This window comes from Pteronotus mesoamericanus, unplaced genomic scaffold (genome assembly GCF_021234165.1).
Source record: "Pteronotus mesoamericanus isolate MK-2021 breed Mesoamerican mustached bat unplaced genomic scaffold, CSHL_Meso_final scaffold_705, whole genome shotgun sequence".
In the NCBI taxonomy this organism is placed as follows: Eukaryota; Metazoa; Chordata; class Mammalia; order Chiroptera; family Mormoopidae; genus Pteronotus; species Pteronotus mesoamericanus.
In genome coordinates, this window is record NW_026555326.1 from 15,870,908 (window position 1) to 15,881,159 (window position 10,252).

General features: G+C 46.5%; 1 pseudogene; it reads right to left on the minus strand.

Annotated features, from left to right (window-relative positions):
• Positions 1-9,171: 9,171 nt before the first annotated feature.
• LOC129062201 (adenosine 5'-monophosphoramidase HINT1-like) lies at positions 9,172-9,515 on the minus strand (annotated as a pseudogene).
• Positions 9,516-10,252: the final 737 nt, after the last annotated feature.

Sequence of the window (10,252 nt, forward strand, 5' to 3'; positions counted from 1 at the left end):
TGGGAGGGGCAGAGCCTTAGTTATTTGCCAGGGTGAGAATCCAGGTCACTGTGGTGTGGCAGTGTGTGGCAGAGGGGCCCAAGAGGGAACAATGCTGCTTGCTCAGCTCTCTGCAGGCTTTCAGTCACTTGCCTCGCTACCCACAAGCAAATTGGGCCCTTCTGGTGCTGATTTCTGGGTGGGTGGGTTTGTGTACCTTCTAGGACCCCAAGGGTCTCTCCAGCGGACTCTCCTATGAGGCTGGGAGTTTCTCCTGCCACCGCAACCCCCACAAGTTTTTACAGCCAAAGGTTTTGATGCTTTTTTTTTTTTCCTGCACTGGAACCCTGGATTGTGGGGTCTGTCTTGCTCCCCAGCTGTTCTTCTTGGTTTATCTGCACACAAGTGTGGAACCCCCAAGTCTGCCAGTCGCCACCTTGCCATGGGTCTTCTCCATTCTGGCTGCTCATCTCTGCCCCTCTCACTGGTCAGGATGAATATTTCTTCTTTAGCTCCTTTGTTGTCGGACTTCCATACAGTTTGATTTTCTGGCAGTTCTGGTTATTTTTTGTTTTTAAATTTGTTGTCCTTTTTTTGGTTGTGCGAGAAGGTAATATTTATTTTTTTGTTTTTAAATTTGTTGTCCTTTTTTTGGTTGTGCGATTTTGGACATCTTGGCTGGAAGTCTCCAAAGATAAATATTAAAAATTTTATTTTATGATTATGTTCATATAAAGATACACATAAACTAAGATGGTTTCATTATTATATATTTATTATTATATTAAAATTTATTGTACTTTTAAAAGAAATAAAAATAACATTTTCAGGCCCTCACTGGTATGGCTCAGGTGACTGAGTGCTGGCCTTTGAACTGAGGGGTTGCCAGTTTGATTCCCAGTCAGGGCACAGGCCTGGGTTGCAAGCAGGTTCCCCAGGAGGGGGTTGTGCGAGAGGCTACCACACATTGATGTTTCTCTCCTTCTCTTTCTCCTTCCCTTTCCATCTCTCTAAAGTTAAATAAATAAAATAATTTAAAAACCATTTTTTGGACCTTTGGCACAGTGCCTCTTGTGCCTAGTGGGCATCTCCCACCTAGAGGCCAGCACTCAGCATACGGACTATTTTCTTCTCATGAAAAAAATTGCTTAGTCTGTCTATTTTTTAAAAAGATTTTATGTATTTACTTTTAGAGAAAGGAGATGGAGAAAGAGAGGGAGAGAAACATCAATCAGTTGTTTTCCACACACCCCCACCAGGGACCTGGTGGGCAACCCAGGCATGTGTCTTGACTGGGAATTGAACTGGTAACTTTCAGTTTGCAGGCTGGAGCTCAGGCCACTGAACCACACCAGCCAGAGTTGTCTAGTTTTCTTTTTTTTTTTTTTAAGGCTTTCAAATTAGGATCTTGAATTCCCATGTTCATTGCAGCATTATTCATAATAGCCAAAATATGGGGCTAATCTAATTGTCCACCATGGATGAATAGAAAGATATACGTGTGTGTGTGTGTGTGTGTGTGTGTACAGAAGGTATCCAGCCATGTAATATGAAAAATAGAGACATTTATTGAAGAAGATACAAGAAATATTGTACATAGGACAATGATGCCTCAGTCCCCTTCCAAGTAGGCACCTTGGGACCTCACACAGTTCTCCCAATCACTATCAGCTACCCCATCATATTTTCCTGAATCTCACCAATGTTCTGAAATCTCTTCCCTTTCAAAAGTGATTTTACTTTTGGGAAAAGCCAGAAGTTTCTGGGTGCCAAATCTGGGCTGTAGAGGGGCTGGGTCACATGGGTGAGTTGATGTTTCACCAAAAAACTCTGCGCCAGACGTGATGCACAAGCAGGCTCATTGTCATGATGAAGCTGCCAATTACCAGTTGCCCATAGCTGTGGCTTCTGAATCATCCAAACAGTTTCTGTGGAGGAATGTTCAAGCTCAGTGCAAAATTTGATGCAAATTCGTTGTTCTACTCACTCAGTCATTTTGAATACGATGGCCACACAGTACACATGCCCATTCAATGTTTACTGCCTTCACTGACTAGTACAGTGAAGTAGTCATTGTTCACACATGTGCTTTCCAGTCTACTCTTCTTGGCAGCCAGGTTACATTGATGCCATGCAAACTGTTCTCATTTTGTTAACAATGGCAGGACTTTTTCTGGTGGGACAGACCACACACACACACACACACACACACACACACACACACACACACACACAGAATGTTTTACAGCCATGAGAAAGAAGGAAAATTTGTCATTTGTAACAATGTGGATGAAACTTGAGAACATTTTGCTAAATGAGATGTCACACAGAGAAAGACAAGTACTGTATGATCTCACTTATATGTAGAACCTAAAAAAGTCAGACTCAGAGAAACAGAGCACAGTGGTGGTTACCAGGTCTCGGAGGGTTGGGGAAATGGGAAGATGTTGGCGAAAACTTCCAGTTATAAGATTAGCAAGCTTGGGGACCTAATGTGCACCATTAGGCCTTTCAGTGTACAGGCCGGCACTCAGTTCACTGAGCCACAGCAGCCAGGGCTTGGCTGTTTCTTTTAATACTTTCTCCTACCCTTGCCTGGAACAGTAGTGTGATTAATTTGTTATTTGTTTGGAGGATGTTATTTCTTTATTTGGCTTATTAAAAGATACCATCCTATATGCTATTGGTTTGCAAAATTATAATTCCCACAGTAAACTTGTGCTAAATAAATTGCTGCAAAGACAGAGTCAGTCTCTGAGGATGTTTGTCATCCCTAACAAAATAAAACAAAACTGTGACAGAAGAATTAATGTTTAGTAAAAAAATGTTTGCTGGACCACCTGGAGACAATGAGTCGCAGAGAGGACTTAGATTAAAAGGGCCTCCCTAGGTTCCTCCCTGTCTATCACACCTTGTTTGTATTAGACTATGGTAACCAATAGTGAGAGTTCTTCCTGGAGCAGGCCTTCTCTCTTACATTCTTTAAGGCAGTTTGGTGGAAAGGTACTCCCTGAGACTTCTGGGCCTTGCTTGTTTTAGCTTGAAATAATCCCCATGACAGAGTGGCACATCTTGGGGTGGCATGCCCTAAGCCTCATCCGGATTAAACATACATTATTATTCTAATCTAATTTAGTAAATAAAGGTGCTAAAATATTACTCAAAAAGTAAACACTATATAAAAATAAAGAAAAGTTCATTAACTTCGAAAAGACGAAGTTGAAATGGTATCTTAAAGAAGCACAATCTTAAAAATCAATCTTCAGCCCTGGCTGGTATGGCTCAGTGGATTGAGCGCTGGCCTGCGAACTAAAGTGTCACTGATTCAGTTCCCAGTCGGTGCACATGCCTGGGTTGCAGGCCAGTTCCCTGGTTGGGGGCATTTAAAGATTAATAAATAAAATCTTAAAAAAAAAAAAATCTTTACCAATGGTGCTGTCCTTGAACACCGAAAGCATTTTTTAAAAAATTTTTATTTTTATTTTTAGAGGAAGGGGAAGGGAGGGAAAAAGAGGGAGAGAAACATTCATCAATTGCCTCTCGCACCCACCCTGTGGGAAGGCTGAATCTGAAACCCAGGCATGTGTCCTGACTGGGAATAGAACCAGCAACCTTTTTGAACGTCCAGTCAACTGAGCCACACCGGTCAGGGTGTGAATGCATTTTTATGGAGTTTCCTAGCTGCTGAAAACACTCTGATTCTGCAACTAGATGGTGAGGCTTGGGGCAGCTGATTCGATCTTCAAATAATGTTATTTTGTGTTTAATAACTTAGAGATGCTTTTAAATATTTTTCAGGGCCTGTGGTCTTTGTTAATAGTTGTAAGTTGTAGTTTCTGTTTGAAAGATCATTGATTTGCTTGATCTTCCTTAATTACTTTATTTATGGATAGGGATTACTGTGCAGAGGAACTGATGCCAATTTCAGTGTTAAAATGTCTATTTCACTTGCTCAGAGATGGTAAGAGTGATTCTTGCAGAAAGGACTTGATAGGCATTTTCATTCTCCTGTTGGGTTAGGGAGGTATAGAAGAATGCTTTCTACTCTAGTAAACTTTTGTTTGACTTGGAATTTTAATGTAACCTATAATTCTTAGGCACAGCTCAATATATAAATGGTTAAGAATTCAGATTTTTAAAAATACTGAAGTAATGTTGCTATACCCACAAAGATACTAATATTTTGGTACCTAAAAAGTGACATGCTATACTAGAATACAGGAATCTAGGAAATAGTCATTCTAGTCCCTTATTCTTTAAAAGAAGCGAGGAAACACTCAAATTCCCAACCAGGCAAAGAACTCTTGTGCCTGCTCTTGTCTCTCAAGGGAGGGAAGGTGATGTCATAGTCTGCCCTGGGGGAACTGCCCCAGGAATTGCTCAAAACTTCTTAATTCACCCCCTTGTCCTTGTTCACAGCGTGCCACGATGTTAGTTCAGAAACACACAGATGTATGATTCAAATCTTGGTCAGGAAATTAGTGAGTTTGGTAGTAAAACCTCTCCAAGCAGTGGAAAGAGCCTTTCATAAAAAAGAGGGGTGTGTGTGTGTGGGTGTGTGTGTGTGTTTCCCCATCCCTTGTCCCACATTTGGGGTAAAGAAAATGTCCCCTTTCTTTTTTGTCCTCCCATTTGTGTCAGGACAGGGGGCTGGGAAATGATGGAGTCCTATCCACACTGGGCAGGGAGGAGCTGATCAGCGTTGCGAGGGTCCAGTCACCGGTCCTTTGGCTCCCCCTGCTGACCATCCAGTCCCACTCTGCGTGGTCTTGTCCTTGGGACTAACTTGAGAGGTCTGGGGTGGTTGGTGGGATTGCCAATGGATTGCCTGGGAGATATTTGGACAACGGGTGCCTGGAGCAGAAACTAGACCCCTGTGCTCCTTTTTGGACCCCATAGCCTTAGTGACGGGCAAGCCCACAATATAAGGCAAATGTTGAGTTAGATTTCTTGGTTCCAGCTCTTCTTCCATATTGCTGTCATATTTGTCTTCCTGGCAAATAAAGCTGGTTCCATAGTTTAAAGTCCTATATTGGCAATAAACTAAATGCTCTTTTCCTCCCCACTCCCACCCTGGGTTTTTATGTTGAGCTCCAATCCTCAAAGTGCTGATATGTGGAGGTACTCAGGATTGGATGAGGTCAGGGTGTGGAGCCTCCTGCTGAGACTGGAGCCCTTATGGATGCCCTCTTGTGGTGGAAGGGAGTACTGCCCACATGCCCCACGCTTGCTTGCCCTGGTCTCCTGATTCTTGCCAAGTCCATTCTGTGATTTGGTCATGTGATTTTTCTGTCTCCTGGCAAATTCACCCCAGGTTCAAATGTCACTTCCTTTGTGGTATCTCAGGTTCCAGGAGTAACAATGTGTTTACAAGACCTCCCCCCACTCCCCTTTCTGCCTCCACCTCTCCTGATAGGCTGGGAGCTCCTCAGAGTGAGGGAGCATGTCATCCTCATCTTTATTTAGCACAGGACCTGCCACATAACAGGTGTTTAATAAATCTTAGTTGAGCACATGAACGCATTTCCACACTGTGGAGGATGGTAGGATAAAGGGCTGGGAAGGACTTTTTATGTTGGACTCTACCCCACACGATTTAGGAGCTGCAGGACAAGCAGAGGACTCCCAGGAGTCACCATCTCAGCAATACAGTGACGGCTCAGTTTTGCTGCCGAGGGGCAGATGGGAGACACAGCTCTGGGTGGGCACAGACCTGGAATTCCACTTCAATGGAAGCTCCAGCAGGGCATGAGGAACGCCGGGCGCTCTGTTCACTGCTGTGTTCCTCAGGCCCAGCGCCAAGTGTGGCATAAAGAAGGTGCTAACAATCATAACCAGCTTACTGAGTGCACCGGACTTGACGGGGAAGCAGAACTGTTCTCTGACCAACCTGCTTTCGGCCATGAGTCTTTTCTATCCCTGAATGAAACCTTGCAGATCCCATCACCATTCTGGTCACTCAGTTTTCAGCGAGTGAAAAGTCCAGTCTGAGCCCAATCTCTTGTCCCATCAAAGCTCCTGGCCTGCCAGCTGGGCCAGTCTCAGGCCCTGGGGAAGCCCTGCAGTGGGAAGGCCGGGGAGACTCTTCACGTCCCCGCCCTGTCCTCTCAGCCTCCATCCCTGCTCACTGCGTCTACTCCGGGCCTCCTGCGGGGGCAGAGCCAGGAGAGACAAGGGCTCACCACGGTCTCACTTCCCAGTGTGTTTATAATCTGGCCTTGTCCTCTTAGCTCATCTTTTCCTCTTCTTCCCCCTCTTCTTCTGAGCAGGGTGAATGATCTGCCACAGGGACCAGGACCTTGGCCCAGGAGCTGACTCATGCGCTGCCTGGATTCCCTGGCAAAAAATTCCCCAGTCTCCCCCACCCTGATCTTGGGGAGGGAAACTCTTCGTGGAGCTGGTGAAGGAAGCTGCACAAAGCTGGTGACCCACACTGGACCAGAAGACGGGCACCAAAGCGCCCAGTAAGTTCAGAGCGCCCTGCGGAGGGCTGTGGGGCCAGGTGGTCCTTGGTGTCACTGCTGCATTCATTGTCATCCCCACTCAATTGACCCCATCTTTTCCCTTTCGATGGCCCGGTCCCTCATTCCTTGGAGAATTTCTTTCCTCTTTTCCGCTTCGTTTCGGCAGTGCTCCCAATTATACCGCCTTATCCCGGCTCGCCTGTGTGTGCGTGTGACCCAAGGCCTGGCTGACCTGACAGCCCTGTCCCTGATGCCGAGGGTCCCGGCCAGCCTGCCGTGCGTGGTCCCTCCTGGCCCTGTGCCAGAGGAGCATCTGATACACTTGGTCAACCCTGGCCGGGCTGCAGCCGGCTCTGCATATGCGACAGGTACAGCAAGATGGGGATCGTTACCAAGAGAACATTGCACCTAGAAGCCAAAGGTTAGATCCAGGTGATGTAGTTTCTCAAAGGCGGTTTTTAAAACCATGTCAGGTGACTGTGCTGGAGTTTCAGTGTGACAAGGTGGAGAGCAGAGGGAGGAACTGGGGAAGCTGTTCAGAAAACATCCTCCAGACTGACATCCCTGAAGTGTCCCGTGGAAGGGAGTTCGCTGGGACTTTCACAATAAATACAAACTTTACAGGAATGGTCAGAATGCTTTTTCCTCTGAGCCTCGAATCCTCCTCTTGTGGGTGATGTCACCCTGGCCACAAGGATTGCCCAAAATGTGGTCATGTGACCCAAACTGGGCCAATCAGAACTTTTCCTGGGGGAAGGACGCTAAGGGACGAAAGCTGTCTTTCCCCAGGATTGCTAGTGTGGACCATGAAAGCGGGAACTCTCCGTCCCTTCATGGAGGAAGCCCTCCCAAGGTGGCAGAGACCGAGATCTTCCCGGGCAGAGACACAGGGCATCAGGGGAGCCATCCATCCTCCTAGAAACCAAGATTATCATTGGATTCTTGGGATTTACCCATGTTCTCCAGCGATGTGAGCTCCTTTTGCCGAAGCTGCTCTTAGTTGAGGTGTGTTCCTTTCAGTCAGGGGAGTCCTGCCGAAGACATCCCTTCAGGAGCCCCTGCATTCACACTCCGGGACAGCAACTTTCATCCTTGGTGATCTGCCTCCCCTCTGGCCACACTCCCTGGGTCACCGTTCTCTGCCTGCCTCCCCTCCCCAACATGCACATACAACGGGGGATAATCAGATTGTTACTGTATTATTGCCCTCTCCTCCCACTGAGCGACTCTGTTAGGGCCGGGCAGGTCAGGTGTATCTCTGCTTCCCAGGTGAGGAGACAAAGGCTCAGGGAGTGGAGTGCGGTGCCCAGGCTCACGGCTGGCGGCAGGGCTGAAACACAAACCTAGGTGTTTGGGTACTGGGCCTGGACTAGGATGGCATTGCAGAAGGGAAGGAATTTGACTTACACTTGGATAAAGCAGGGGACACCTTTAAGACTTAGTTTCTTTAGCTAAGAAATGGGCTAACGTTACCCGTCCCACACCGCTTGTGAGGATGAAAAGAGCGTCCGGCTGAAGATGTGTCTGGCCTGCAGCCCCAGATATAAGCTTCTCAGGAAGGGCTTGGAGTGGTGGGGAGAAAGACTAAATCTCTACCCCACCCAGCCCCACGGACACCAAGTACAAGGACAGAGGAAAGCAGCAGCCGTTCTGTTGCCTCTTAGGATAGTTTCTTCAGCCTGTGAAGATGTCTCTGAGCGGCGGTTTCACAACTTGAACATGCATCGGAGTCTCCAGAGGGCTTGTTAAAACACAGATCACAGAGTTTCTGACACAGCAGGTCAGGTGTGGGATCGAGAATTTGCATTTCTAGCAAGTTCCCAGGTGCTGCTGGTGAAGCTGGGCTGCTGTTCTGGGGACATTTTGAGAACCACTGTCCTCAAAGATCTGCTCCTATAAGGGCCCCTCCTCTGGCCCCACTGAATGGTGCCCCAAGCCCTCCTACCAACTCAGTGGCTGGACAGCATCTCTGGTACCTTTAGGATGTGGTCAGTGCCGAACCAGAGAAAATACGGTCTCTAGGCATCACATTCTTTTTGTGTTTTGTTTTTGTTTTTGTTTTTGGGTGGTGAGGCATCACATTTTTGATGCTTGTTTTTTAAAAAGCTGGGGTGGAGATACAAGATAATAAAGGTCTGACATCATGTGCAATCCATCCCTAAGCACCATCGCCCCCGCTCCGGGGAGCTCACACAGGGCAACAGCAGCAGAGGGTGCAGGAGCAGAGAGCGCTGAGTCTCCAGAGCAAGCTCTGGCCCTGAGATGGCCCCACGCAGAGCGATCAGGGCCAGCACCTTCTGGTCCAGCAGGAGAGTGATACTGGGTCTGAAGACTTGGCTGACTCGTCCCGCTGGCCCCATGTGGAAGCCCTGTCCTCCAGTGGTCCACACGGCTGGTCGGGTCCGGACACCACAGTGGGTGGTGGTGCTTAGAAGGGTGGTGCCCTGCCCAGTCCCCCGCCCCCCCATCCACATGAGCAAGGAGGGACTCTCCTGGTTACACAGGGTTATCATCAGCCAGACAAGTCTGTTGCAGAGTTTTAATTTTTCCCTTTTTTATTTTCAGGCCATGCAACAATGTTTTTTTTTTTTTTTTAATTGTGTATAGGTTTTAGAAATTATTTCCTCAGTCTCTCCATATACGGGCAAAAATAAGTGTACTTTTAACATATTAGAACTTGCAAAACTGATCATTGCCTAGAGTAGGGAAAGCTATACCTGAAATATGCTTAACCAGGAGGCTGATTCATCTGTCGACCTCCAGGAACATGAAGATGAACATGGTAGACTGACTGCCCCCCATCTGAGCCTCATCCGCTGCTTCCTCAGGCCCAGGTCAGCAGCACATTTCTTGCCAACCATCATTAAATATCCAAGAAGATTTTCATCACCATCTTCTGCTTCTTGGGTATCACCAGAAAAAGTGTTGGTGCTTGAGTGGAAATGTCATGGAAAGCAAGACACTGGTCATCCTCAAAAATGATTTCGGCTGGGATTTCCTTGTGAATGATCTTCCTGAAGATCGTGTTGCCACCAGGTCGGTGGCCTGGGCCTTGCTGATCTCGTCTGCCATTGTGGCCTCCATCCTGAACTGTCACTGGGCAAGAAGGTTTTTCCCTTCTTTGTTATTTTATTTGCCAGCAATGTATTTTTCTAGTACCCCCGCCCCTGTTTTTCCCCAAGGCAAGTACCAAGAAAAAGAATAACATTTATAATTCATCTCTTCCAAGATAAACATAATTAACAATCAGTGTATTTCCTTCATCTAATTTCTTTTTTTCTTTTTCAATTACAGTTCACCATCAACATTACTTTGTACTGATCTCAGGTGTACAGCACAGTGGCCAGGCAGGCATTTTACACGCGTGTGTGTTTGTAGTCCTGTCTTTCTCTCTACCTGAGGCAGCCAGGGCCCTGAACTCCTTCCCCTGTTCCTCCCAGCCTTTGAACTTCGCTTAAGAGAATGCAACTCCCAAAGAACCACATGGCAGAAAGAAGGTGTAAGAAAGAAGAAAGAGGAAACTGGAAGTGGTCTGTGGCATTATTATTGTGACAATAATAGTAGCTGCTCAGAGTTCTGTTAAAATTCCTGGATGTCAGTCATCGAAGGCCTAGACTATGGAAGAGGTAGGTATAGGAGAATATGAAAAACAACGAATAAACAGCAACAACAAATCCCAGCTTTCTCTAGAGCTGTAGCATTCACCACATAGATTAGTTTTTTTATATTATTAAACATAATAATTAACATTAATACCTTAATATCTTCATTGCACACAGATAAATTATAGGATGAAATTATTCACATGA